Here is a 27,245-nt window from a genome sequence, read left to right as displayed (position 1 = left end):
GGGGGGAGGGGGCGGCTCTGCCCCTCAGCAGGCCGCTGCACCTGTTCTGCAGGTGGGTCGCAGGCCCGCCTACCTTGCAGGCGTGGTTGGCAGCTCTGCCCCTCCGTGGGCCACTGGGCCTTTTCCATCGGTGGTCTCAGTTCCACCTACCTTGCAGGCGCTGGGGTAGGGAGTGGCTCTGCCCCTCAGCAGGCCGCTGCGCCTGTTCTAGCATAACTTTTTTAAACATTTTTTTTTAATAATCAGGAATGTTTTTATTTCACCTCCAACCTAGGTGTCTGAGGGAACTCCCACCCCACCCAGAGTCGAGGGCATTCCCCTCTATAGGGGGGGACCCTTCCAACCTGGGTTTGAAGGGGAGCTCCCACTGCACTTAGGATCCAGGGGATCGAGGGGACTCCCCAATCTAGGGGGGAGACCCCTCGAACCTGGGTGTCGGGGGTTCACGTATACCATCGCACCAGGAGTGGAGGGGGTTCCCCTTCTAGGGGGAACACGCCTCAAACCTGAGTATTGTGGGGAGCGCATATACCATCACAACCAAGGTAGAGGGGCTCCCCCATGGATAGGGGAGATGCCTGGAACCTGGGTGTCGGGTGGAGCGAGTATACAAGCGCACCCAGTGTACAGGGTGCTTGCCCCTCTAGGTGGGAGATGCCTCGAACCTGGATGTGGGGGGAGCACGTATACCATTGCACCCAGGGTACAAGGCGCCTGCCACTGTAGGGGGGAGACACCTCGAACCTGGGTGTCGGGCGAGCCATATCCAATCGCACCCAAGGTACAGGGCACTGCCCCTCTAGGGTGGAGACGACTCGCACCTGCGAGTTGGGGAGCGTGTATACCATCACACCCAGGGTACAGGGTGCTCGCCCCTCTAGCGGGGAGATGCCTCAAACCTGGGTGTTGGGGGGAGGGCATATACCATCGCACCCAGGGTAGAGGGCACTGACCCCTCAAGGGTGGAGACGCCTGTAACTTGGGTGTAGGAGGGAGCATGTATACCATCACACCCAGGGTAGATGGCGCTCACCCCTCTAAGGATAGATGCCTTGAACCTGAGTGTCAGGGGGAGCTCCCACCACACCCAGGGTATGGGGGACTCCCCCCTCTAGGGGGGAGACCCCTGGAACCTGGGTGTCAGGGGGAGATCCCACCGCCCAGGGTAGGGGAGACTCCCTCCTCTAAGGGGGAGACCCCTCGAACCTGGGTGTCGGGGGAAGGTCCCACCACACCCAGGGTAGAAGGGATTCCCCCCTCTAGTGGGGAGACCTCTTGAACCTGAGTGTCAGGGGGAGATTCCACTATACCCAGAATGGGGAGACTCTCCATTCTAGTGAGGAGACCCCTCGAACCAAGGTGTTAGGGAAAGATCCCATTGCACCCAGGGTATAGGGGATTCCCCCTCTGGGGGGAAGAACCCTCAACCTGGGTGTTGGGGGGAGCTCCCACCATAAGCAGGGTAGAAGGGACTCCACCCTTTAGGGGGGAGACCCCTCGAACCTGTGTGTCTGGGGGAGCTCCCATAGCACCCAGGGTAGAGGCGACTGTCCCCTCTAGGGGGGAGACCCCTCGAACCTAGGGGTCCCGGGGAGCTCCCTCTGCACCCAGGGTAGAGGGGACTCCTCCTTCTAGAACAGAGACCCCTCGAACCTGGGTGCTGAGGGGAACTCCCACCGCACCCAGGGTAGGGGTGACTCCTACCTCTAGGGAGGAGAAGCCTCAAACCTGGGTGTCAAGGGGAGCTCCCACTGCTCCAGTGTAAGAAAGACGCCCCCTCTAGGGGGAAGACCCCTGGAACCTGGGTGTCGGGTGGAGATCCCATCACACCCAAGGTAGGGTGGACTCCCCATCTAGGGGGAGACCCCTTGAACCTTGATGTGAGGGGCAGGTCATATACCATTGCACCTAGGGTAGAGGGGACTCTGCCAGGAGACCCCTTGAACCTGAGTGTCTGAGGGAGCTCATGTACCATGGCACCCAGGGTACAGGGCGCTTGCCCCTCTAGGGGTGAGATGCTTTGAATCTGGGTTTTGGAGGGAGTGGGTTTACCATTCACCCAGGGTACAGGGAGATCACCCCTCTTAGGGGGATATGCCTGGAACCTGGGTGTCAGGGGGAGTGCCTATACCATCACTCCCAGGGTAGAGGGGGCTCCCCCATTTAGGGGGGAGATGCCTCTAGGGGGGAGATGCCTCGAACCTGGGTGTCCAGCGGAGAGCATATACCTTTGCGCCCAATGTAGAGGGGGCTCGCCACTCTAGGGGTAAGATGCCTCAAGCTTGGATGTCTGGGGGAGTGCGTATACCATCTTGCCCAGGGTAGAGGGGCTGGCCCCTCTATGGGAAAGATGCCGAGAAATTGGTGTCAGGGGGAGCACATATACCATCGCATCCAGGGTAGAGGAAGCTCGCCCCTCTATGGGAGAGACGCCTCGAACCTGGGTGTCGGGGGGAGTACATATACCATGGTGCCCAGGGTAGGGGGGACTCGCCTATCTGTGGGGGAGATGCCTCTGAACTGGGTATCAGGGGAATTCATATACCATCGCTCCCAGGTTCAAGGGGTCCCTCGAACCTGGTGTCAGGGGAGCTAACCTGGTTTCAGGGAAGCTCATATACCATCGCACCCAGAGTAGACTCGCCACTCTAGGGGGGAGGCCCCTCAAATATGGGTGTCGGGGGAAAGCCCACTGCACCCAGGCTTGAGGGGACTCCCCACTTTAGGGAGGAAACCCCTCGAACCTGGGTGTCTGGAGTGAGCTCACACAGCACCAAGTGAAGAGGGGACTGCCCCCTCTAGGGGGGAGACTCCTCTAACCTGGGTGGGGGGAGGGGCGTAAACCTCACACCCAGAGTAGAGGGAGCTCCCCCTCTAGGGGGGACACCTCTTGAACCTGGGTGTCGTGGGGAACGCATATAACATTGCACCCAGAGTAGAGGGGTGTTCTCCCTCTAGGGGAGAGACGCCTCGAACCTGGGTGTTGTGGGGAATGTGCATACCATTGCACCCAGGGTACAGGGCACTCGCCACTATAGGGGGAAGAGGCCTCGAACCTGGGTGTCGGGGGGGTAGCTCATATAGTATCGCACCCAGGTTGGAGGGGCTTGCCCCTCTAGGGGAGAGACACCTCAAATCTGGGTGTTGGGGGGAGCATGAATACCATTCATCCCAGGGTACAGGGGCTCGCCCATCTAGGGGGGATACGCCTCAAACCTGGGTGTCGGAGGGAGGGCATATACCATCATGCCCAGTGTAGAGGGGGCTTGCCCCTCTAGGGGGGAGATTCCTCGAACCTATGTGTTGGGGAGAGCACATATACCATCGCACCCAGGGTAGAGGGGGCTCGCCCCTCTACGGTGAGGCGCTTCCAGCCTTGGTGTTGGGTAGAGCGCATATACCATCATGCCCAGGTAGAGGTGGCTCCTTCCCCTAGCGGGAGATGCTTCCAACCTGGGTGTCGGATGGAACGAGTATATTATGGCGCCCAGGGTAGAGGAGGCTTGCCCATCTAGGTGGGAGTCACCTTGAACTTAAGTGCTGGGGGAAGTTCATATACCATCATGACCAGGGTAGAGGGGTCTCGCCCCTCTAGGGCAGAGATGCCATGAACCTCAATGTCGGGGATTGCGTATACCATTGTGCCCAGGGTAGAGGAGCTCGACCCTCTAGGGGGCAGATGCCTCAATCCTGGGTGTCAGCGGGATCACATAAGCCATCGCTGTTAGAGTCTGTAAACAAGTCTGGATGGCGCCTGGCATTTTGCCAGAGGGAGTGGTTTGAGAAGTAACATCATCGAGCCATTAGTATCGAGTTTATGTTAATTAAAATAAGCTTTGTGGAATGTATATATACCGCTCCTGTCCTACAATAAAGGGCTCCAACTCCTGCTGTATCAATGTACACAAGTTGTTTGTCACCCCCTGGCTATTTTGCTGCAGTCGGACTGTGGCACATCATGCCCAGGTTAGAGGGGGCTTGCCTCTTTAGGGGGGATAGGCCTCCAACCTGGGTGTTGGGGGGGGAGCATGTATACTATCGCACTCAGGGTAGAGGGGACTTTCACCTCTAGGGGGGAGACTCCTTGAACCTGGGTGTTGGTGGGAGCACCGTATACCATCGCAACCAGGTTAGAGAAGGCTCGCCCCCTAGGTTGGAGATGCCTCAAACCTGGGTGTTGGGGAGAGCTCCTATACCATTGCGCCCAGGGTAGAGGGAGGTCACTCCTCTAGGAGGAAGATGACTGGAACCTGGGTGTGTGGGGGAGCACGTATACCATCGTACCCAGGGTAGAGGTGGGTCACCCCCTCTAGGGGGGAGAAGTCTCGAACCATGGTGTCGTGTCGGGGAAAGTGCATATACCATCGGTTCCGGGTAGGGGAGGCTTGCCCCTCTAGTGGGGAGATGCCTCAAACCTGGGTGTGGGGGGAGTGTGTATAACATTGCACTTAGGGTTGAGGGGGCTCCCCCTTTTAGGGGGGAAACCACTCAAACCTGGGTGCTGGGGGAAGGTTGTGTACCATCACACCCCGTGTATAGGGGGCTCCCCCCTCTAGGAGGGAGAACCCTCAAACCTGGGTGCTGGGCGGAGCACGTATACCATCGCACCCAGGGTAGGGGGACTCACCATACTAGGGGTAGATGCCTGGAACCTGGGTGTTGGGGGAGCACAGATACCATCGCACCCAGGGTGGGGGGGGGCTCACTCATCTAGGGAGAGTCGCCTTGAACCTAGGTTCCAGGGGGACCTTGTATAGCATCCCGACCAGGGTAGAGGGGCTTGTCGCTCTAGGGGGGAGTTGCCTCGAACCTAGGTGTCAGGGGTAGCGCTTATACCAATGCACCCAGAGTAGAGGGGGCTCTCCCGTCTCTGGCGGAGAAGCCTCTAACCTGGGTGTTGGGGCGGGGGATGCGTATACCATCGCGCCCAGAGTAAAGGGGATTCGCCCATCTAGGGGGGGAGCCGTCTCGAACCTGGGAGCCAGGGGGAGTTTGTATACTATTGTGCCCAGGGTTGAGGGGGCTCACCCCTTAGTAGGAAGATGCCTCAAACCTGGGTGCGGGGAGGAGGCCATATACCATCGCGCCTAGGGTAGGGGGGCTTGCCCCTCTGGGGGAAGATGCCTCAAACCTGGGTGTCCGGGGAGTGCATATACCCTTGTGCCCAGGGTAAGGGTGGCTTGCTTCTCTATGTGGGGAGACGCCTCCAACCTGTGTGTCGGGAGGAGCGCTTATACCATTGCACCCAGGGTAGAGGCTGCTCACCCTTTTAGAGGAGAAACACCTCGAACCTGGGTTATGGGGGTGGGGCGAGTACACCATCGCGCTAGGGTAGAGGGCACTGGCCCACATTGAATCTGGGTGCCAGGAGGAGCTTGTATACCATTGGGCCCAGGGTAAAGGAGGCTCGCCCCTCTCTGGGGAAGATGCCCTGAACCTGGCTGCAGGGTGGAGTGGGTATACCATCGCACCCAGGGTAGAGGGGCTTGACCCTCTAGGGGGGAGATGCCTCGAACCTGGCTGCCCAGGGTAGTGAGTATACCATCACACCCAGGGTAGAGGGGCTCTCCCCTCTAGGGGGGAGACCCCTCAAATCTGGGTGCCAGGGCAAGCGCATATACCATTGTGCCCAGGTTAGAGAGGGCTCGCCCCTCTAGGGGGAAGATGCCTCGTGCCTCGGTGTTGGTGTGAGCGCATATACCAATGCGCCCAGGGAACAGGGGACTTGCCCCCTTGGGGGAAACGCCTGGAACCTGGTTGTTGCAGGGAGCGCATATACCAATGCGCCCAGGGTAGAGGGGGCTCGCCCCTCTAGGGGGGAGATGCCTAGAAACTGGGTGTCGTGGGGAGCATGTATACCATCGTGCCCAGGGTAGAGGGGGCTTGCCCCTGTAGGGGGGAGACTCCTCGAACCTGGGTGTCAGGGAAAGCTTGTATACCATCTCACCCAGGGCAGAGGGGGCTCGCCCCTCTAGCGGGGAGATGCCTCGACCCTGGGTGTCCGGAAGAGAATGTATACCATCGCACCCAGTGTAGAGGGGGCTCCCTTGGTGTCTCTGGGAGCTTCCGCTGCACCCAGGGTAGAGGGGACTCCCCCCTCTAGGGTAGACCCCTCAAACCTGGGTGTTGGGGAGCTCTGGCCACACCCAGGGTAGAGGGGACTACCCCCTCTATGGGGGAGACCCCAGGAGCAAGGGTAGTGTGTGGGGGGGAGCTCTGGCTGCACCCAGGGTAGAGGGGACTCCTCCCTCTAGGGCAGACACCCTTAGAACCTGGGTGTCAGGGGGAGCTGCCTCTGCACCCAGGGTAGAGGGGACTCCCCCCCTCTAGGAGGGACACCCCTCGAACCTGGGTGTTGGGGGGGGAGCTCTCACGGCACCCAGGGTAGAGGGGCTTTTCTCATCTAGGGAAAACACCCCTCGAAGCAGGGTGTCAGGGGGAGGTCCCGCCTCACCCAGGGTAGAGGGGATTCCCCTCACCAGGGGTGAGTCCCATGGAGCCTGGGTGTCGGGGTAGCTCCCTCCACACTCAGGATAGAGGGTACCCTTTCCTATGGGAGAGACCCCTCGAGCTTGGGTGTGGGGGGAGCTTCCACTGCACCCACTGTAGAGGGGACTCCCCCCCTCTAGGTGGGAGACCCCTCGAGCCTGGGTGTCAGGGAAGTGAGTATACCATCATACCCAGGGTAGAGGGGGCTCCCCCCTCTAGGGGTGATAGCCCCCTATCCTGGATGTCAGGGGAAGCACGGATACCATTGCTTCCTAGGTAGAGGGGGCTCTCCCCTCTAGGGGGGGAACCCCTTGAGCCTGGGTTTCCGGGGGAGCTTCCACCACAGCCAGGGTAGAGGGTTGCTCCCCTCTAGCGGGGATACCCCTCAAACTTGGGTGTGGGGGGAGCTCCCACAACACCCAGTGTAGAGGGGATGCCCCACTCTAGGGGGGAGAACCCTACAAGCTGGGTGTCGGGGGGAGTTCCTATTGCACCCAGGGTAGAGGGGATGCCCCCCATCTAGCGGGGAGAACCCTCGAACTTGGGTGTGGGGGGGAGCTCGTATACCATCTCACCCAGGGTAGAGGAGACTCCCCACTCTAAGGGGGAGACCCCTGGAACCAGGGTGTCAGAGGGACCTCGTATAAAATCTCACCCAGGCTAGAGGGGACTCCCTTCTCTAGGGAGGTGACCTCTCAACCTGGGTGTGGGGGGACTCATATACCATCACACCTAGGCTAGAGGGGACTCCCCTCTCTAGCGGGGAGACCCCTTGAACCTGGGTGTCGGGGGGAGCTATATACCATTACACCCAGACTAGAGGGGATTCCCCCTCTAGGGGGGAGACCCCTTGAACCTGGATGTTGGGGGGACCTCGAATACCATTGCACCCAGGCTAGAGGGGACTCGCCACTCTAGAGGTGAGACCCCCTGGAACCTGGGTGTCACGGGAAGCTCATGTACTATCGCACCAAGGCTAGAGGGGACTCCCCCATCTAGGGGGGAAACCTCTCGAAACTGGTTGTTGGAGGGAGCTCGTATACCATTGCACCTAGGTAGAGGCGGGCTTCCCCCTCTTTGGGGGAGACTCCTCAAACCTGGGTGTTGGTAGAGCTCATATACAATCACACCCAGGGTAGAGAATGCTCCCCCCTCTAGGAGGGAGACCCATTGAACCTGAGTGCTGTGCAGAGCGCGTATACCATCTCATCCAGGGTAGAGGGCGCTCGCCTCTCTAGCAGGGAGTTGCTTCGAACCTGGATGCTGGAAGGAGCGTGGATACCATCGCACCCAGGTTAGGGGAGCTCCCCTCTCTAGGAGGGAGACCTCTTGAACCTGGGTGCTGAGGGGAGCACAGATACCATCACACCCAGGATAGAGGGGGCCCGCCCATCTAGGAGGAGACACCTCGAACCTGCTTGTCGAGGGGAGCTCTTATACCATCGCACCCAGGGTAGAGTGGGCTCGCCCCTCTAGTGGGGTTATGCCTCGAATATGGGGGCCGGGGGGAGCTCGTATACCATCGCACCCAAGGCAGAGTTGGCTAGCCCCTCTTAGGGGGATACGCCTTGATCCTGGGTATTGCGGGTAGCTCGTATATCATCACACCCAGAGCAGAGGGGTCTCGCCCCTGTAGGGGGGAGCCCCCTCTACTCTGGGTGTCGGGCAGAGCGTGTACACCATGGCAACCAGGGTAAAGGGGGATAACCCCTCTACGGGGAAGACCCCTCGAACCTGGGTGTCAGGGGAAGCTCCAACCACACCCACCACACCCAGGCTAGAGGGGACTCTTCAGGGAGTGTGAATACAATGGCACCCAGGGTAGGGGGGCTCCCCTGTCTAAGGGGGAGACTCTCGCAGCTGGATGCCTAGAAGAGCATGGATACCATTGCACCCAGAGTAGAAGGGGCTTCCCCCTTTAGGGGGGAACCCCCTTGAACCTGGGTGTGTGTGGGGGGGATTGCAGATGCCATCGCAATCAGGATAGAGGGGACTCCCTGGGTGTAGCGGGGGGGGAGCTATGCCGACTTCCAGGATAAAGAGGACTCCCCCTTAAGGGAGAGACCCCTCGAACCTGGGTGTAGGGGGAAGCTCCAACTGCACCCAGAGTATATGGGACTCCTCCCTCAAGAGGCGAGACTCCTAGAACCTGGGTGTCCAGGGGAGCTCGTATAACTTCTCACACAGAGTAGAGGGGACTCCCCACTCCAGGTGGGAGGCTCATCGAACCTGGGTGACGGGAGGAAGTAAGTATACCATCGCACCCAGAGTAGAGGGGGCTCCCCACTCTAGAGGGGACACGCCTCCCACCAGGGAAGGCACGGATACCTTCACATCCAGGGTAGAGGGGGCTCCCCCTCTAGGGGTGATAGCCCTCGATCCTGGGTGTTCGAGGGAGCACAGATACCATTGCTCCCTAGGTAAAGGGGGCTCCCCATTCTAGGGGGGAGACACCTCGAACCTGGGTGTCGGGGGGACTGCAGATACCATCAACTCAAGGTAAAAGTGGCTTCTCTGTCTAGGGGGGAGGCCCCTAAAACTTGGGTATTGGGGGAGCTTGGATACCATCACACCCAGGGTAGAGGGGGCTCCCCACTCTAGGGGGGAGACTCTTGAACCTGGGTGTTTGGGAGAGCTTCTATACCATGGCACCCAGGGTAGAGGGGGCACCCTCTCTAGGGGGGAGACCCCTCAAACCTGAGTGTTGGGGGTAGTTCATATACCATTGCATCCTGGGTAGAGGTGGATCCCCCCTCTAGGGGTGAGACTCCTCAAACCTGGGTGTCCCGGGTGCTTCCACCAAACCCAGGGTAGAGGGGAGTCCCCCCTCTAGGGGAGACATCCCTCAAACCTGCATGTCGGGAGGAGCTCCCACCGCACCCAGAGTAGAGGGGACTCCCCGCTCTCGGGGGAGATGCCTCAAATTGGGGTGTTGAGGGGAGCTCACACCGCACCCAGGGTAAAGAGGACTCCACACTCTAGGGGGAAGACCCCTCGACCAGGGTGTCAGGGGGAGCTCCCATGGCACACAGGGCAGAGGGTACTCCCCCCTCTAGGGAGGAGACCCCTTCAAAAGTGCCAGTGGTAGCTCCCACCGCCCCCAGAGTAGAAGGGACTCCCCCCTCTAAGGGGGAGACCCCTTGAACCGGGGTTTCCGTGGGGAGCTCCCTCCGCACTTAGGATAGAGGGGACTCCTCACTCTAGAGGGAGACCCCTCAAACCGGGGTGTCGGGAAAAGCTCCCACCGCACCCAGGGTAGAGGGGACTCCACTCTCTAGGGGGGAAAGCCCTCAAACCGGGGTGTCAGGGGGAGATCCCTTCACACCCAGGGTAGAGTGGACTCCCCACTCTAGAGGAGAGATCCCTCAAAATGGGGTGATGGGGAAAGCTCTCGTCACACCCAGGGTAGAGGGACTCCCCTCTTAGAAGGGAGACCCCTAGATATGGGGTGAAGTTGGAGCTCCCACCACACTCAGGGTAAAGGGGTCTCCCCTCTCTGAGGAAGAGACCCCTCTGACCACGGTGTCGGGGGGAGCTCCCACTGCACCCATGGTAGAGGGATCTCCCGCTTCTAGGTGGGATACCCCTCCAACCGGGGTGTCTGGTGAGCTCATACCACACCCAGGGTAGAGGGGACTCCCGCCTCTAGGAGGGAGATGGTTGAATCAGGGTGTTGGAGGGAGCTCCCACCACACCCAGGGTGGAGTGAATCTGCTCTGGGGGGAGACCCCTAAAACTGGGTTGTCAGAGGGAGCTCCCACCTCACCCATGTAGAGGGGACTCCCACCTCTAAGGGGGAGACCCCTCAAACCAGGTTTTGGGGATATCTCCCACTGCACCCAGGGTAGTGGGTCTCCTGCCTCTAGGGGGGTGACCCCTCAAATTGTGGTGTTGGGGGGAGCTAACACAGCACCCAAAGTAAAGGTGAATCCGCCCCCCCCCAGGGGGATGACGCCTCCAACCTAGGTGTTGGGGGGAGCTCCCACCACACCCATGGTAAAAGGGACTCCCACTCTAGGGGGGAGACCCTTTGACCATGTTGGGGGAAGCTCCCATTGTAACCAGGTTAGAGGGGACTCCCCCCTCTAAGGGGGAGACCCCTCGAAATGGAGTGACGGCTAAAGCTCCCACCACACCTAGGGTGAGAAGACTCCCTCTCTAGGGGGAAAACCCCTTGAACCAGGGTGAAGGGGGAGGACATATACCATCACACCCAGGGTGTTGAGGACTCTCCCCTCTAGGTGGAAGACCCCTCGAACCGGGGTGTCTGGGGGACCTTCAATCACACCCAGGGTTGGAGGGACTCCCCTTGTAGGGGGTGACCCCTCTGAAATGGGGTGTCAGGATGACCTCCAACCACATCCAGGGTTGAGGGTACTTTTTCCTCTAGGTGGTGACCCCTCGAAACGGGGTGTTGGAGGGACCTCACAGAGCATCAAGGGTCAAGGGGACTACCCCCTCTAGGAGGGAAACCCCTCGTAATGGGGTGTCGGGGTCACCTTCCACCACACCCAGTGAACAGGTGACCCCCTCTCTAGGGGGTGACCCCTCGAAATGGGGTGATCGGGGAGGTCATATACCATTGCACCCATGGTCGAGGGGACTTCCTCCTCTAGGGGGAGATCACCCTAATCAGGGTGTCGGGGGACATCCCACCTCACCAGGGAAGAGGGAACTCCCCCATTTAGGGGGGAGTCCATGGAACCGGGGTGTTGGAATGAGCTCATATACCATGTGTGAGACACCTCGAACTAGGGGGTCAGGGGGACCTCCCACTGCATTTAGGGTCGAGGGGACTCCCCCATCCCATGGGGAAACTCCTTGAAACCGGGTGTTGGAGTGACCTCCCACCACACCCAGGGTCGAGGGGACTTTCCACTCCTGGGGGGAGACCCCTAGTACTGGGGTATTGGGGGACTCCCAGCACACCAAGGGTTGAGGGGACTCCCCTCTCTAGTGAGGAAACACCTTGAACCGGGGTGTCAAGGGGACCTCCTACTGTACCCAGTGTCAAGGGGTCTCCCCCCTCTATTTCTGAGACCTCTCAAATCGGGGTATTGGGGACCTTCTATCACACCCAGGGTCGAGGTTACTCCCCCCTATAGGGGGCAGACCCCTTGAACTGGGTTTCAGAAAGACTTCACAATGCACACAGGGATGAGGGTACTCCCGCCTCTAGGAGGGAGACCCCTCAAACCAGGGTGTCATGTGGAGCTCATATACCATCGAACCCATGATCGAGGGGATTCCCCCCTCTGGGGGGGAGACCTCTCAAACTGGGATGTCAGGGGGAGCTTGTATACCATCGCATCCAATGTTGAGGGGACTCCCCTCTCTAGGGAGAAGATCACCCTAACTGGGGTGTCGGGGGTACCTACCACTGCACCCAGTGTTGAGGGGACTTTCCCATTTAGGGAGGAGACCCCTCGAACATTGGTGTAGGAATGAGCTCATATACCATCACACCCAGGGTCCTGGGGACCCCCCTCTAGGTGGGAGACCCCTCAAACTGGTGTGTCAGGGGGACCTCCTACCATAAAGAGGGTCAAGGGGACTCCCCCCTCAAGAGAGGAAACCTCTCAAACCTGGGTATTGGGGGGACATCCCACTGAGTCCAGGTTCGAGGGACTTTCCCCTTTAGGGGGAGAACCCTCAAACTGGGCTGTTGGGGGGACTTTCCACCACACACAGGGTCGACAGGACTCCCCTCTCTAGGAGTTGGGTGGAGCTTGTATACCATTGCACCCAGGGTTGAGGCACCTCCTCCTCTAGGGAGGAGACCCCTTGAACTGGAATGTCGGAGGGGGCTTCACCGCACCCAGGGTCGAGGGAACTCCCCCCTATAAAGGAGAGACCCTTCAAACCGGGTTGTGGGGGGACCTCCCACCACACTCAGGTTTGAGCGGACTCCTCCCTCTATGGGGGAGACCCCTCCAACTGGGGTGTTGGGGACCTCCCACCGCACTCAGTTTCGAGCAGACTCCACTCTCTAGGGTGGAGACCCGTTGAACTCGGGTGTCGGGAGGAGTTCCCACCTCACCCAGGGTAGAGGGGACTCTCACCTCTAGGGGGGAGGCCCCTTGAAATGGAGTGTCAGGGGGACCTCCCACCACACCCAGGGTCAAGGAGACTCCCCTCCTTGGGGAGACTCCACCCAAATCAAGGTGTCGGGGGGACCTCCCACTGCATCCAAAGTTGAGGGGACTCACCCCTCCTTGGGTAGACTCCTCTAATCGGGTTAGGGGGAACTCCCACCGCACCCAGGGTAGAGAGGACTCCCCTTCTTAAGGGGGAGAACCCTTGAACTGGGGTGTTGGGAGGAGGCCCCACTGCATCCAGGGTAGAGAGGACTCACCACCCTTGGGGTGGGACGAACCAAGGTGTCAGGGGGAGCTCCCACTCCACCCAGGGTAGAGGGGACTCCCCAACTAGTGGGGATTCCTGGAACCGGGGTGTTGGGGGAGCTCACACCACAGCCAGGGTAGAGGGGACTCCCCCCCCAGTGTGGAGACCCCTCAAACCAGAGTGTTGGGGGGAGCTCCCACCACACTCAGGGTATAGGGGACTCCCTTCTCTAGGGGGGGAGACCCCTAGAATATGGGTGTTGGGGGGAGCACTCACTGCACCCAAGGTCGATGGGACTTTCTCCTCTAGGGTGGAGACCCCTCGAGCCTGGATGTCGGGGGTAGCTCCCACCACATCCAGTGTGGAAAGGACTCCCCCCCTCTAGGGTGGAGACCCCTTGAACCGAGGTTTCAGGGGGAGCTCCCACCTCAACCAGGGTAGAGAGGACTCCTGCCTCTAGGGAGGAGACCCCTTGAACTTGGGTGTCAGGGGGAGCTCCTATACCATCGCGCCCAGTGTAAAGGGGACTCCCCCCTTCTAGGGGGGAGACCCTCCTACCTGGGTGTCGGTGGGAGCTAGTGTACCATCGCACCCAGTTTAGAGGTGACTCCCCCCTCTAAGTGAGCGACCCCTTGAACCTGGGTGTCAAAGTGAGCTCCCATGTGACCCAGGGTAGAGGGGACTTCCTCCTCTATGGGGGACAACCCTGGCACCAAGGTGTAGGTGGGAGCTTCCGCGGATCCCAGGGTAGAAAGGACTCCTTCTTCTAGGAGGGAGACCCCTCGCACCAGGGTGTTGGTAGGAGCTCCCATGGCACCCAGGTTAGAAGGGACTCCTCTCTCTAGGGGGCAGACCTCTCGCACAGGAGTGTTGGGGGGAGCTCCCACCACACCCCAAATAGAGGGGACTCCCCCTCTGGGGGCAGACCCCTCAAACCCAGTTGTCGGTGGGAGCATGTATACTGTCACACCCAGGTAGAGGGACTCCCTCCTCTAGGGGGGAGACACCTCGAACTGGGTTATCAGGGGACCTCCAACTGCACCCAGGGTCGAGGGGACTCCCCCCTCCTGGGGGGTGACCATTCATACTGGGGTGTCAGGGGACCTCCCACTGCACCCAGGGTCGAGGAGACTCCCCTCTCTAGGAGGGAGACCCCTCCAACTGGGTTATTGGGGGGAGCTCATATACCATGGTTCCCAGGGTTGAGGGGACACCCCCCTCAAGTGGGGAGATTGTATACCACATCCCCCAGGGTCGAGGGGACTTCCCCCATCTAGGGGTGAGTCAACTCGAACAGGTATGTCACACACATGGTTGAGGGGACTCCCCCCTCTAGGGGGTGACCCCTGGAAATGGGGTGTCAGCGGGAGCTCCTACCACACCCATGGTCGAGGGGACACCCCCTCTAAGAAGGAGACCCCTCGAACCGGGGTGTTGGGGGGAGCTATAACTGCACCCAGGGTCGAGGGCATTTCCTTCTCTAGGGGGGAGAGCCCTCAAACCTGGGTATCTGAAGGAGCACCCACCACACCCAGGACTGAGGAGACTTTCCCCTCTAAGGGGGATACCACTCAAACTGGGGTGTTGGGGGTAGCTCCCCCTTCTATGGAGGAGACCCCTTGAGCCTGGGTGTCAGGGGTAGCTCCCACCACTCCCAGGGAGAAGGGACTCGCCCTCTAGTGGGGAGATCCCTCGAACCTGGGTGTCGGGAAGAGCTCCCATAGCACCCAGGGTTGAGGGACTCCCCCCAATAGGGCTGAGACCCCTCAAACCTGGATATTGGGGGGAGCTCCCACCACAACCAGGTTAGAGGTGACTCCTACCTCTAGGCAGGAGCTCCTATACCATAACACCCAGTGTAAAGGGGACTCCCCGCTTCTAGGGGGAGACTCTCCTACCTGGTTGTCAGTGGGAGCTTGTATACCATCGCACCCAGTTTAGAGGGTACTCCCCCCACTAGGTGGGAGACCCCTCAAACCAGGGGAGGTGTCAAGGGTAGCTCTCACGTGACCCAGTTTAAAGGGGACTCCCTCCTCTATAGGGGAATCCCTTGCACAGAGGTGTTGGGGGGAGCTTCCAAGGCTCCCAAGGTAGAGGGGACTCCCCCTTCTAGGAAGGAGACCCCTCACACCAGGGTTTCAGGGGGAGCTCCCACAGCACCCAGGGTAGATGGGAATCCCCCTTCTAGGGGGTAGACGCCTAGAGTCTACCAAGTGTCGGATAGTCTAACAAGAGTGTCGGGTGATTTTCCACAGCACCCAGGGTAGAGGGGACTCCTTCTTCTAGGAGGGAGACCCCTCACACCTGGGTGTTGGTCGGAGCTCTCACGGCACCCAGGTTAGAAGGGACTCCTTTCTCTAGGGGGGGAGAGCCCTCACACCGGGCTGTCAGGGGGAGCTCCCACTGCACCCAAAATAGAGGGGACACCCCATCTAGGTTGGAGACTCCTCAAACTGGGTTGTTGGGCGGAGCACGTATACCATTGCACCCTCTAGGGGGGAGACCTCTCCAATAGGAGTATCGTGGGGAGCTCCACCACACAGGTTAGAGGGGACTTCCCCCTCTTGGGGGGAGACCTCTCAAATCGGGGTGTCGAGGGCAGCTCCCACCACACCTCTTGGGGGGAGACCCCTCGAACCTGGGTGTAGGGGGAAACACCCAGTACACCCAGGATCAAGGGGACTCTCCCCAACTGGGGGGAAACCCCCCAAACCAAGATGTTGAGTGGACCTACAAATAGCCCCAGGGTCAAGGAAACTCCCCCCTCTAGGGTGGAGACCCCTCAAACCAGAATGTTGAGGGGGCCTTACACTGTTCCTAGGGTCGAGGGAACTCCCCATTCTAGGGTAGAGACCCTAAACCGGGGTGTTGGGGGACCTCTCACCGCACTCAGGGTTGAGTGGACTTCACCCTCTATGGGGGAGACCCATTGAACTGGTGTGTCTGAGGGACCTCCCACCATACCCAGGGTCGAGAGGACTCCCTTTTCTAGGGGGGAGACCCCTCAAACCAAGGTGTGGGGGGAGCTCCCACCACACCCAGGTTCGAGGGGACTCCCCCCTTTTAGGGAGAGACTTCTCAAATTGGGGTGTCCAGGGGAGCTCTTATACCATCGCACCCAGGGTTGAAATGACTCCACCTTCTCGGGGGTAGACCCTCCAACCGGGGTGTTGGAGGGACTTCCCACCACTCCCAGGGTTGAGGGGACTCCCCAGTCTAGGGGAAAGACCCTCCAACCGGGGTGTGGGGGACCTCCTACCGAATCACGGTAGAGCAGACTCCCCCATCTAGGGAGGAGACCCCTCTAACTGGGGTGTCAGGGGGAGCTCTCACCACACCCAGGGTAGAGGGGACTCTCGCCTCTATGGGAGAGACCCCTTGAAATGGGGTTTCAGGGGGACCTCCCACCGCACACAAGGTTGAGAGGACTCCCGCCATAGAGAGGAGACCACTCAAACCAAGGTGTTGGGGGGACCTCCCACCACACCCTGGATGGAGGGAACTCCTTCCTCTAGGGTCTGACCCCTTGAAACGTTGTGTTGGGGGACCTCACAGAGCACCCAAGGTCGAGAGGACTCCCCCATCTAGGGGGTGATCCCTCGAAATGGGGTGTCAGGGGGAGCTCATATACCATCGCACCAAGCATCGAGGGGACTTCCCCTTCTAGGGGGGAGATCACCCTAACCTGGGTGTGGGGGGACCTCCTATGACACCAGAGTTGAGGGGAATCCTCCAGTTAGGGGGGAATCCCTGTAACCGGGGTGTCAGAACGCTCTCATAAACCATCTCACCCAGGGTTGTGGGGACTTCCCCCTCCAGGCGGGTCGACCAGGGTCACGGGGACCTCCCACTGCACCCAGTGTTGAGGGGACTCCCCCATCCTGTGGGGAAACCCCTCGAACCAGGGTGTCAGGGGACCACCCACCACACCCAGGGTTGAGGGGACTCACCCTTCCTTGGGGGAGACCCTTCGAAATGGGGGGTCGAGGGCAGCTCCCACCGCACCCAAGGTAGAAGAAAATCCTCGAACTGGAGTGTCAGGGGAGTTTCCACCGCACCCAGGGTAGAGGGGACTTCCGCCTCTAAGGAGGAGACCACTAGAACTGGGGTGTTGGGGGGAGCTCCCACCACAGCCAGTGTTGAGGCGGTAATCCCGCCTCTAGTGGGGAGACCCCTTGAACAGGGGTGTCAGGGGGAGCTCCCAGCGCACCCAGGATAGAGGGGACTCACCCTCTATGGGGGAGACCCCTCAAACTGGGGTGTCCAGTGCAGCTCCCACTGCACCCAGGGTAGAGGGGACTCCCTCCACTTCAGGGGAGATCCCTCAACCCTGGGTGTTGGGGGGAGCTCCTACCACACCCAGTGTAGAGGGGGCTCCCCCCTCTAGAACTGGAGACTCTGCGAACCTGGGAGTCAGGGGGAGCTCCCAAGGCACCAAGGGTAGAGGGGACTCTCCCCTCTAGTGGGAGACTCATCAAACCAGGGTGTCAGGGGGAGCTCCCACCGCACCCAGGATAGAGGGGACTCCTCCCTCTGGGGGGAGACCCCTCAAACCGGGGTGTAGGGAGAATCTCCCACCACACCCCTGGTAGTGGGGACTCCCACACCCTGGGGGGAGACCCCTCAACCACTCGGCTGGAGCCCCCACTGCACCACTGGTAATGGGGACTACCATCCTCTAGGGGGGAGACCCCTCAAACTGGGGTTTTGGGTGAGCTCCCATAACACCCAGGATAGAGGGGACACCACCATGTAGGGGGGAGACCCCTTGAACCCAGATGTCAGGGGGAGATCGTATACTATCCCACCTTTGGTAGAGGGGACTTTCTCCTCTATGGGGAGACCTTTCAGAACCAGGTGTCAGGGGTAGCTCGTCTACTTTGCACCCAGGATAGAGGGTACTTCCCCCATCTAGGGGAGAAACCCCTCGAACTGGGGTTTCGTGTAAGCTCCCACCACACCCAGTGTAGAGGGGACTCCCACATTTAGGTGGGAGACCCCTCGAACCGGGGTGTTCGGGGGAGCTCACACCACACCCTGGGTAGAGGGGATTCCCATCTCTTAGTGGAGAGACCCCTTGAAACAAGGTGTTTGTGGGAGCTCCCACCACCCCCAGGGTAGAGGAGAATCCCGCCTCTAGGGAGGAGACCCCAGAACAGGGGTATTGGCAGGAACTCCCACTGTACCCAGGATCGAGGGGACTCTCACCTCTATTGGGGAGACCCCTCAAACCTTGGTGGCGGTGGGAGCTCCCAATGCACCCAGAGTCGAGGGTACTCCCCCCTCAATGGGGGAGATCCTTGAATCGGGGCATCGGTGGTAACTCCAACCGCACCAGGGTCAAGGGGACTCCCCCTTTGAGGGGGAGACCCCTCAAACCGGGGTGATGGGGGAGCTCGTATACCATTGCTCTCAGGGTTGAGGGACTCCCCCCTCTAGGGGGGAGCCTCCTTGATCCCATGTCGGGGGACCTCCCACCACAACCAGGGTCGAGGAGAGTACCCCCTAAAGGGATGAGACCCTGGAACTGGGGTGTCAATGGTACCTCCAACCAAACCCAGTGTCGATGGGACTCCCCACTAGAGAGGGGTGAGCCCTCCAACCCCGGTGTCTGGGGAGCTTGTATAACATCTCACCCAGGATTGAGGTGACTCTCCGATCTAGTGGGGAGATCTCTTGAACCGAAGTGTGCAGGGGACCTCCCTCCACACCCAGGTTCAAGGGGACTAGCCATTCAAGTGGGAGACCCATCAAAACGGGGTGTTGGGAGGACTTCCCACCACACCAAGGGTCGAAGGTACTCCCCCCTCTATGGGGGAGACCCTTCGAACTGAACTGAGGTGTTGGGGGAACCATCCACTGCACCCAGGGTCAAGGGTACTCCCCCCTCTAGAGGAGAGACCCTTCAAATGGGATGTCGAGGGAACCACCACTGCATCCAGGGACGAGGGTATTCCCCCCTCTAGTGGGGAGACCCTTTGAACTGGGATATCAGGGGGGACATCCTACCCACCCAGTGTCAAGATGATTACCCCCTCTATGGGGGAGACCCCTCCAACTGGGATGTGGGGGACCTCCCATCACACCCAGGGTCGAGGTGACTCCCACCTCTAGGGAGAAGACACCTCGAACCTGGGTGTCAGTGGGACCTCCTACCGCATCAAGATTTGAGAAGACTCCCCCCGCTTTTGGGAGACCCCTTGAACCAGGGTGTTGTGAAGACTTCCCACTGCACTCAGGGTCGAGGGTAATCCCCCTCTGGGGAAGAGACCCCTCAAACTGGTGTGTTGGGGAGAGCTGGTATACCATTGCATGCAGGGTTGAGGGGCACCCCACTCTAGGGTGGAGACCCCCTCATACCAGGGTAATGGGGGGACCTCCTACAACACCCAAAGTCAAGGAGACTCCCCCCTCCAGGGGGGAGACATCTTGAACTGGGGAGTCGTGGGGTAGCTTGTATACCATAGCACCCAGAGTCGAGAAGACTCCTCCCTCAAGGGGGGAGACACCTCGAACTGGATGTGGTGGGAGGTCCCCAACATCTCTGTTTGAGGGGTCTTCCCCATAGAGGGGGGAGTCCCCTCGACACTGGGTGTGGTGGAAGGTCCCCCCTACACCCCAGTTTGAGGGGTCTCCCCCCTAGACAAGGGAGACTCCTCGACCCTGGGAGCAGTGGGATGGTCCCCTGACACCCTGGTTCAAGGGATCTCGCCCTAGAGGGGGGAGTCCCCTCAATCCATGGTGTGGTGGGAGGTCCCCCCAAAACCCTGGTTCATGTGGTCTCCCCCCTAGAGGGGGGGAGTATTCTCAACCCTGGTTGTGGTGGTATGTCCCCCAACACCCCGGTTTGAAGGGTCTCCCCCCTTAGATGGGGGAGGACCCTCGATCCTGTGTGCAGTTGGAGCTCCCACTGACACCCCATTTTGAGGGGTCTCCGTGCTAGAGGGGGGATTTCCCTCAACCCTGATATGATAGTATAAGAGCTCCAATAGACACCACGGTTCAAGAGGTCTCACCAATAAAGTGGGGAGTCCCCTCGATCTTGGGTGTCATGGGAGGTCCCTCTGACATCCCTCTGACACTACAGTGGGGAGTCCCCTCTACCCTGGGTGCGATGGTATAGGAACTCCCCCAGAAACCCCAGATCGAGGGGTCTCCCCCCAGAGTGGCCAGTCTCCTCAAACTTGGGTGTGGTGGGAGGTCACCCCGGCACTCCGGTTGGAGGGATATTTCCCCTAGGGGTAGACCCGGGACCCTGGGTTCGATGGTATAATAGCTTCCCCCGACACCCTGGTTCGAGGGGTCTCCCACCTCAATGGGAGAGTTTCTTCCAACCTGGGTGCAGTGGGGGGTTCCCCCGACACCCACTTCGAGGGGTCTCCCCCCTCGAGTGCCGAGTACCCTCGACCCTGGATGCGGTGGGAGGGCCCCCTGACATCCGGTCCAAGGGGTCTTCTCCATAGAGGAGAGAGTTCCCTGGACCCTGGGTGCTGTGGGAGATATCCCCAACACTATGGTTCTAGGGGTAACCCCCTAGAAAGAGTTGTTCCCTCAACCTTAATTGTGATTGTATACAAGCTCCCCACACACTCCAATTTTGGGTGGTCTCCAACTTAGATCGGGGAGTTCCCTCAACCCTAGGTGCGATGGTATATGAGCTTCCCCTAACACCCTGGTTTGAGGGGTCTCCCCCCTAGAGAGGAGAGTCCCCTTGACCCTGGGTGCGGTGGGAGGTCCCCTAGACACTTTGATTCAAAGGGTCTCCCTTCTAGAGGGGGGAGTCCCTTCGACCCTGGATGCGGTGTGTGGTCCCCCTGATACCGCAGTTCGATGGGCCTTCACTTTGTTGGGGGAGTCCCCTCGACCCGGGGTGCGGTCAGACATCCCCCAACACCTTGCTTCATGTGGTCTCCCCATCTCGAGGGGGGAGTCTTCTCAACCCTGGGTGCTATGGTATAGCAGCTCCCCTTGACACCCTGGTTCAAGGTGTCTCCCCCTTGGAAGGGGGAGTCTCCTCGACCTGTAGGAGGTCCCCCCATTAGCCTGGTTCAAGAGGTCTCCCCCCTAGAGTGGGGTGCCCCTCAACCCTGCATGCAATGGTATAGGAGCTCCCCCCAACATCTCAGTTTGAGGTGTCTCTTCCCTAGATGGGGGAGTCACCTCAACCCTGGGTGTGGCGGCCCGACATCCCAGTTGAGGGGCCTCCCTTAGAGGGGGTAGTCATCTTGACCCTGGGTGCAATGGGATGTGCCCCCAACACGCTGGCTTAAGGGATCTCCCCACTAGAGGGGGGAGTACCCTCAACCCTTGGTGCAGTGGGACATCCCCCTGGCACCCAGTTTCGAGGGGTCTCCCCCTTAGAGGGAAGAGTCCCCTCGACCCTGGGAGTGGTGGGAGCTCCCCCCAACACCCTGGTTTGAGGGGTCTCCTCCCTAGAGGGGGGAGTCCCTTTGACCCTGGGTGTGATGGTACACGAGCTTCACCCAACATCCTGGTTCCAGAGGTAACCCACCTAAATAAGGGAGTCCCCTCGACACTGGGTGTCGGTCTCCATGACACCCCAATTCAAGGGGCCTCCCCCATAGAGAGGTGAGTCTCCTTGACCCTGGGTGTGGTGGGAGGTTCCCGGATACCCCAGTTCGAGGGGTCTCCACTCCAGAGGGCGGAGCCCCTTGACCCTGCTTGTGATGGTATAGGAGCTCCCCCCCAATACCTCAGTAGGAGGGATCTCCCCCCTAGATGGGGTTCCCCTCAAACCATGGTGTGGTGGGAGGTCCCCATGACAACATGGTTCGACTAGTCTCTCCCTTTGAAGGGGTAGTCCCCTTGACTCTGGGTGTGGTGGGATGTCCCCCCAGCACCATGGTTTGAGGGGTCTCCCCACTAGAATGGAGAAACACCTGACCCTTGGTGTGGTGGGAGGTCCCCCCAACACCCCAGTTCAAGGGGTCTCCCCCCTCAAGGGCTGAGTCCCCTCAACCTTGTGTTGGTGGGAAGTAATCCCCCCTACACCTCAGATGGAGGCATGTCCACCCTCAAAGGCTGAGACCCTAGACCCTGGGTGCAATGGGAGGTCCCAACACCACCCCGGTTGGAGGGGTCTACCCCCTCGAGAAGAGAGTCTCCTTGACCCGGGGTGCAGTCAGAGTTCCCCTGACACCTCGGGTTCGAGAGTCTTCCCCCACGAGGGGGGAGTCGCCTAGACCCTGGGTGTGGTGGGATGTCCCCCTGACACCAGGATCGAGGGGTCTCCTCCCTAGAAGTGGGAGCCCTTCAACACTGCATGAGATGGTATACGAGCTTCCCTGACACCCTGGTTTGAGAGGTCTCCCCACTAGAGGGGAGAGCCCCTCGACCCTGGATATGGTGGGAGGTCCCCTTGACACTTCAATTTAAGGAGTCTCCCCCCTCAAGGTGGGAGTCCCCTCGATCCTGGGTGCGATGGTATACAAGCTCCACCCGACAACCCAATTTGAGAAGTCTTCCCCCTTTAGTGGGGAGTCCCCTCGACCCTGGGTGCGGTGGGAGGTCCCCCAAACACCCTGCTTTGAGGGTCTCCCCCATAGAGGGTGTGTCCCCTAAGACCCTAGGTGCAGTGGGAGGTCTCACCATACCCCGGTTCCAAGGGTTTCACACTTTGAGGGAGGAGTCCTCTTGACCCTGGGTGCAGTCAGACGTCCCCCGTACACCCTGGTTGGTGAGGTCTCCCTTCTCGAGGAAGGAGTCTCCTCAACCCTGGGCGTGGTAGGAAGTCCACCCGATACTCTGGTTCGAGGGCTCTCCCCCCTGCTTGCGATGGTATACGAGCTCCCCCCAACACACAAGTTAGATGGGTCTCCCCCTTAGAAGGGGAGTACCCTTGACCCTGAGTCAGGTGGGAGGTCCCCCGACACCTTGGTTAGAGGGGTCTCCCCTCTAACTGGGATGTCACCTGGACTCTGGGTGTGGTGAGAGGTCCCCAAGACATCCGGGTTCAAGTAGACTCTCCCCAAGCACAGGGAGTCTTCACGAACCTTGGTGCGGTGGGAGGCCCCCCAACACCCCGGTTTGAGTCGTCTCCCCCTAGAGGGGGAAGTCCCCTTGACTGTGGGTGTGCTGGGAGGTCCCTCCAACACCCCAGTTGGAGGGGTTGCCCCTCTAGAAGTGGTAGTCATCTCGACCCTGGGTGTGGTGGGATGTTCCCCCACATCCCAGTTCAAAATTTCTCCCCCCTTGAGGGGGTAGTAACCTTGACCCTTTGTGGGTGGATCGTCCCCTTGACGCCCTGGTTCAAGGGGTCTCCTCTCTAGAGAAAAAAGTCCCCTCAACCCTGGGTGTGGTGGGGGCTTCCCCAACACCCCTTTTCAAAGGGTTTCCCCCATAGGGGGGGGAGTCCCCTCAAACCTGGGTGTGATGATACAGGAGCTCCACCCGACATCCCCGTTTGAGAGGTCTCCCTCACACCTCTAAGGGGAGACGCCTCAAACCTGGGTGTCAGTGGAATTTCATAAACCATCAAGCCTAGTTTAGAGGGGGCTCAGTGCTCTAGGAAGGATATGCCTTGAATCTGAGTGTGGGGGGAGCGCATATACCATTGTGCCCAGGGTAGATTGGGCTTGCCCCTCTGGGGGGGGGCACCTCGAACCTGAATGTTGAGGGGAGTGTATATATCATCGTGGTCAGGGTAGAGGGGCTCGCCTCTCTAGGAGGGATACACCTTGAACCTGGGTGTCGGGAGTTACATATACCATTGAGCCCAGGTAAGAGGGGGCTTGCCCTGCTAAAATGGGGACACCTCAAACCTAGGTGTTGGGGGGTATTGAGAGCCACAGCCCAAAGGGGCCCCAGCAAACTTCCAGCTGCCAGCAAACTTCCAGCTGCCAGCTGATGATTAGCTCACAGCGCCTCAGCAAACTTCTAGCTGCCAACTGATTGGCTCCTCTGCGGTGATGCTCATTGGGCTGTTTCCCTGCCCTTTCAGACCACGGAGCTGCTCATTGGGGGACTTTTTTTGGCTCTGCCCCAGACACCCAGCCAATCAGCCTCAAGAGAAGGAGGAGTAGGGGAGATTGAGAGGCTTGTGGGAAGCCGGTGGTGGCAGTTGGGCTCTGAATGTTTTTCCTGAGGAGCTGTGTGGTTTGGTGTGTGTGTTCTAAAAATAAAGTTTATTTCTTTTGACAAGTGTCTCCTGAATTGTGCCCAGCCAGACTGTGGCATTTGGTGGCTCTCATGGGGAATGACTGAGGGTAAGTGATAAGGTAAACTGCTCGCCCCTGAGGGCAGGGCGAGAGGATGGGTAGCCATTTTAAGATTCTTCTTTTGTTTTGCTTCACTTTTGTTTTAAGTTGCCTGTCCCTGGAGATGTGTAAGATGGAAGAAAAACCGCTCACATCTGAGGAACAGATAGGGAGAAAGGATGGATGGACATTTCAGGAGGATAGAAAGGCTGTAATGATTTTTTGTTGTTCCAATTTTGTTTCACTCTGTTTCAGTTTTGTTTGGCGTTATCTTCTTGGGTTGTATTATAGTTATAGTAGAAATATTGAAGTAAAAGAGAAGGTCTCTCGAGCTAGTCAGACAGAGAAAAAATTCAAGTAAAAGAGAAGGCCTCTCGAGCTAGTCAGACAGAGAAAGAAAGTGTAGAGCAGAAAAAGCCATCAGGGGGAGTTACAACAGGAGACTGCTACTAAAACCTTTCTATCACCAGAGGGCGTAAGTGTCCATCCAACAGCACCACCTCTACAGGAGACTGCTACGAACACCTTTCTATCACCAGAGGGTGTAAGTGTCCAACCAACAAGGCCACCTCCATATGCTGGGAAGTCTCCAACCCCCACAGTTGAGAGTTGGGATCCTGAGACAGGATCTCAAATATTAACATGCCCTGTATTTGAGGCAGGAGGGTAGCGAATTCACAATGCTTTAAATTTCAAAACAGTGAAGCAGCTAAAAGAGGCTGTAACAACCTATGGTCCTCAAGTACCCTTCACTGTAAGCATGGTCGAATCCATTAACAACTTGAACATGACACCAGCAGATTGGGCTAGTATGTGTAAGCTGTGCTAAATGGAGGACAATACCTGTTATGGAAGGTTGGCAATGAGGAATTTTGCAAGGAGACGGCTAGGCGAAATTCCGCAGCTGGTTATCCTCAGAAATCTAGATATGTTGTTAGGAAAGGGACCTTATGAGCATCAGCAGCAACAAATTGCATATGATCCTGGCGTATACGCACAAATTGCTGCAGATGCGGTTAGGGCATGGAAGACTTTACAAGGACATGGAGGTTTACAAGGTCAATTATCTAAGGTAATACAAGGAGCTAATAATCTTACACTGAATTTGTAGATAGGCTTATTCAAACAGCTACCAGAGTTTTTGGGAATACAGAACAAGCAATGCCATTAATAGAACAACTGGCATTTGAGCAAGTGAATCGTTGGTGCAGAGAAGTCATTAGACCATGGAAACATGAAGATTTAAACACATGTATTAAATTATGTAGAGACATTAATGAACAAGAGCAAGTCGCAGCAGCTGCAGTAAAACAGGCTTTAGATGCCAGAGACATTAATGAACAAGGGTAAGTCATGGAAGCTGCAGTAAAACAGGCTTTATATGCCAGGCCAAGAACATGCTACAATTGTGAACAAACAGGGCATTCTAAAAGGAATTGCCCCATAGGAGGAGGGTTTAACAAAACTAGGTATCAAAGGAGTAGAATACCGGTATTTGCCCAAAATGCCGTAGAGGGAGACATTGGGCTAATGAATGCCATTCTCAAACCACCATAGAGGGTACTCCATTATCAAAAAATGAACAAGGTCCAGGTGTTTATCCATGATATAATGGAGAAAGACATCAGGCTCCATTGCCAAAAAATGGAGAGGGGGGCCCAATGCTCCGGGGCCCCAAAACACAAATATATGGAGCACTGGAGGAACCCAGCAACCCCATCAGGGTAGTGTCCAGGACACATTGTCCATTAGATCCCTCATCAGACAAACCAGAGGGAGCACAGGGTTGGACATCTGTGCCTCCGCTAGAGCAGTACTAACTCCTGAGATGGGAGTTCAAATCATTCCCACAGGGGTAAAAGGACCTCTTCCCCAAGGAACAGTAGGCTTATTATTGGGACACAGTTTTTCTACTCTAAAAGGAATTAAGATAAGTCCTGGGGTAATTGATCCCGATTATGAAAATAAAAAAAAAATATAGCCAATTCTCCAAAGGGTATATCAGTACTTTCACCAGGAGATAGAATACCCAGCCTACGTGATAAATTTTCCAGTCGTACTGTAGAAAGAGGTTCCAAGTGATTAAGCTCCATAGGTGTAGATTGGGCTATGCTGTCTTTCAATTTAGATTCTCTCCCCATGCTAAAACTAAATATTCAAGGACATGAATTTAATGGGCTACTGGATACAGGTGCAGACCTTAGCATCATCTCTTGTCAAGAATGGCCAAAACATTGGCCATTACAATAAGCCACTCAAATGCTTCGAGGCCTAGGGGTGGCGACTAATCCCCATAGAAGTTCAATGGTATTAGATTGGAAGGATTCTGAAGGATGTGAAGGAACTATACAGCCATATGTATTGGATCATCTTCCCGTAAATTTATGGGGAAGAGATGTCCTAGATCAATTAGGTTTGACATTAACAAATAACATCAACCAAAATGCACCCACTATTATGACTAGACAAGGTTTTAGGAAAGGAAAAAGATTAGAAAAACAAGAACAAGGTATAGCAGCACCAATACAAATAGATCAAGGAACAGACAGACATGGGTTGGATTTTCAGAAAGGGCCACTGAGACAATAAAAATTACTTGGAAATCAGAAAGACCAGTATGGGTTCCTCAGTGGCCCCTGACTAAAGAAAAGATACAAGCAGCCCATGACCTGGTCAAACAACAATTAGCAGAAGGACATATACAACCTTCTGTATCTCCCCATAATACTCCCATTTTTGTCATCAAAAAGAAATCTGGTAAATGGAGATTATTGCAAGATTTAAGAGCCATTAATAATGAGATGGTTATTATGGGACCTGCTCAATCAGGGATTCCTCAATTGTCTGCTTTGCCAAAAACCTGGTATGTTTTAGTTATAGATATTAAAGATTGTTTTTTTTCAATTCCAATTCATCCTGAGGATAGTCCACGTTTTGCATTTACTATCCCTGCACTGAATCATGAAGGTCCTGATCAGAGATATGAATGGAAAGTACTCCCTCAAGGGATGGCTAACAGCCCAACTATGTGTCAAATTTATGTTAACAAAGTAATCCAGCCACTTAGAAATCAAAATCCTGAACTACAAATATTTCACTATATGGATGATGTATTATTAGCACACAAAGATAAAAACACATTGCTAGAATGTTATGCCACACTTACAAACTTATTAAAAAATTATAATCTAGAGA

This window comes from Marmota marmota, unplaced genomic scaffold (assembly GCF_001458135.2).
Source record: "Marmota marmota marmota unplaced genomic scaffold, marMar, whole genome shotgun sequence".
NCBI classification, from domain to species: domain Eukaryota; kingdom Metazoa; phylum Chordata; class Mammalia; order Rodentia; family Sciuridae; genus Marmota; species Marmota marmota.
The sequence above is the reverse complement of the archived record's forward strand: the minus strand, read 5'-3'. Positions refer to the sequence as shown.